Below are 3585 nucleotides of genomic sequence, written 5' to 3' on the forward strand. Positions count from 1 at the left end.
GCTAGACAATCCTAAAATGGTGTGAAAGAATAGTCTTTAGCAGTTGCAATGCAATTCTACCACAAGGAAATGAATTGTCAAATAATAATGAAAAAGAAAAAGAAAAACATAAAGTATCAATTTCTGAAAGGAAGTAAATTTATTTTATTTTTTAGGTAAACTGTGAAAGATTACCATTGACAACCAAAAGTTACAAAAAGAGAGCACTTCAAGAAATCATAACCAACTTGTTATTCATCCCCAAGCCTCAGAACCATAAAGCAAATAAAAAACACACAGCTAGCTAAACTAGTTACATAGTTTCTTTACTAAACTACTACATTTTCTAGCTTTCCTTGAACCCTTAATGTAGTCAATTCTTTCCAGTATCTCCTTCTTTATCTGTGTAACAACTACTTCAGTATTTACATTTATTCCCTTAAATTGTTTCCAATTTCTGGCCTTCCATGTATGATAAATCCTTGCCCCCAACATTGTTGCAGTCATCTCCTTCTTGAATTGCCTCCAATGTCTCTCTTTATCCGGTGTAAGCATGCCTGCACCTGGTCCTTTTGCACTCTGCACCCTGACCATGTTTCCAGCTCTTCCTTCACTCGTTTTGTCCATCTGCATTCAAAGAATAAATGCTGAGGGGATTCCTCTTTCTGATCATCACATAAACAGCATGTTGCATCTTCCACCGGAATGTGCATCCTGATCATTCTCTCCTTTGTGACAGTCTATTTTGTCTTGCCAGCCATAGGATATATCTGTGTCGAGGCGCACCAAATCAGACTCCTTTACTCTTTCCAACTCTCCCAGCAAGCTGTAATAACTTTTGCTTACTGAATACTGCCCAGTTCCAGTTAAACAATATGCACCTTCATTATACCAATTTAGCATGCTTTGTTTTATGGATTACACACTTATTCTTTACGGGGGTCCTATCACCCCCCTGAACCTTTTGAAAGTGAAATATCTACCCCTACAAACTCAAGCCCAGATTTGTATTAGGTGGTATTCAACACGCGCTGCCACGTAATTTTAATTTTTTTCATATAAAAAAATTATTTTTTCTTTTATATTTTACTTTTTTTATTTTATATTTTCATCTTCTCCTTTTCTCTTTCTTTTTCTTTGAACCTACTGCAGATTTGACGAGAGGACGCCATGACTATCGAAACTTCGACCTTCACCGCACACTAGGAAATCTCATTTTCTAAAGCTAGAGACAAACAAAAAACTCTATCACTAAATATTACTTCTTCTTCCACTATTATAATATTTCTCAAAGATCGATTCTTCAAAGAATCACCGGTAAACGATACTTGCTTGCCGGGATAAAGGTACCAAACTTGCGGAGGGACTAGTATTGATTTAGATTTAACAATGTTGATATGAGAAATTTGATGGATGTTTACAACAATTTCAATAAATGGGTCTTCTTCATTAAAGGGTCTGTTACCCAATGATGAATTCTTCTCCATTAATTGAATCTATTACTTAGTGAACTCCTCCATTAATAACTAGTCTAAAGTTAGATTCTTCTAACTTTCAATTTTGATTTTGATTTTGAGCTACCAATAAATTTTCAAAGTGATGAAAAGTGGAGATATGATGAAAAGTATGTGATTTGGTGATGAGAATTGACTTAGTGATGAAAACCTAATGAGGGGCGATGACCTGGTGGTCGAGGTGAGCCACCGCCGAATGTCTAGTATGGATCTAATGATGAAGATTGAAGGGAAGAGATAAAGAAGGTAAAAAATAAATAAAAGGAAACATATTTTATTTTATTTTAAATAGAATATTAATATGAAATAAATTAAATATATATAAAGTTAATATTTTAACTATTTTTTTATCTCTCACTCTCCCAAAGAGAGTGAACTACACCTTCTTTGCCACATAAGCATTTAGGGAGCAAATAAATTCATTTTAAAATAGTTCAGGGGTGTAATAGGATTCTCGTAAAGTATGAGTGTGTAGTTGAGAATCCGACTATAGGTTGGGAGGGCTTTTGGCCATTTTCTCTCGTTAGTTCATTATTATATTGCTTGTAGCTAACAAATTCTTTTGATAATCTATTGTTAAACATAATTAGCGACGAATTTTTTTGCTTAGTTACAAAATCTGTCTGTTGCTAATTTGTTGGGTCATTAATAATTAAATCTTGCGGAACTAATTTTTATATTACTACATGCATTAAGTAAATGCAAGTAATGAATGTATTAATAATGCAGAAATTAGTTACGCAAAATTTAAATATTTATGTAGTAGTTATTAATTCTATCTTTTGTTCTACATAAAAATAATACATAGATTCTTTTTTTCTTTTTTTGTTTAATAATACATAGATTCTATCATCACTTATACATCAATTTAGTTATGCGACATCTAAAACAGTAACTATACACCATACTCAGATATATAAAATTTTATTTGTAACAACAAAAATATTATTGCTATAATTGTTTTTCAAAAAAAAAATTAAGTCGCAATCTGATTGTCACTTTGAATTTGCAAAATACAAAGAAAGAAGAAGGATATAGTCTTTCATAATGGTATGAAACAATAGCTATATACTCTTTAGTTGGAATACTTAACATGTTAGCTATAACATTTCACGGATTGAGTAGGTGATCATTATTTTACATGTAACGATCCTTTTAGTCTATTTTTATTAATGTGAAAATTTTACACTTTGACTGATTTATCCTTATTAATATACTCTATGTTTAATAAATCTAAGAATATCTTTTCTATGAAATTTTTCAAGAAGAAAAATTCAATATATTTTTAGGCTGAATCGATTTGTGGTCCTTTAAAGTTGGCACCAAGTTTCATTTAGACATTTTAATTGACCTTTGTTCATTTTACACACCTTATGTAGGGTAGCGCTATGTCATTTTGACATTTTTTTGACAATCATCCAAATATACATTGTTTGTGTAATACACTCGATAAAGGGTTGTGTTATGTCATTTTTAACTTCTTTTTTTACAATCACCCAAATATACAAAGTGTTTGTATTACATTTGTCGATGTGTTTTGTAGAAAAAGAAAAGTGCTCACTGATTTGATGACATGTGACATTTCAAACTCAAATAATAGTTTTTTCTTAAAAGAAATTCATCACCAATACACCCATCCCCAGTCGTCTTCTTCACCCCACCCCACCCAACCCAGTCGTCTTTAAATGGCAATAGGGCGGTGCGGGGTGGGGGCGGTGCGGGTTGAGCTTAAGCCGTAAAATTTTTAATCCACCCCGCTCTATCTAACAATTTTTTTTCATTTTCAACTCGCCCCGCATAATTTTCTTAATATTTTCTTTTTCTAATTAAGTTTGATATTAAAAATAAAATTCATAAAAATAAATTTATTTTTTCATTAAGTTGTATTAATTTAATAGGATATTGATTTAAATTTATTTGTTTTTTGAGGTCAATGGGGAAACATGTAAGAATTGTATTATTTTTTATTGAACTATTTTCATTACTATCTTGAATATTTTAGTAGCTTTAAAGATATTATCTTACTAAATAATTCTCTATCACTCTTATAAGTTATAACATGTAAAAAATTAAAATTAAATTTGAACCCACA

Source organism: Solanum tuberosum, unplaced genomic scaffold (assembly GCF_000226075.1).
Source record: "Solanum tuberosum cultivar DM 1-3 516 R44 unplaced genomic scaffold, SolTub_3.0 scf00277, whole genome shotgun sequence".
Classification (NCBI taxonomy): Eukaryota; Viridiplantae; Streptophyta; class Magnoliopsida; order Solanales; family Solanaceae; genus Solanum; species Solanum tuberosum.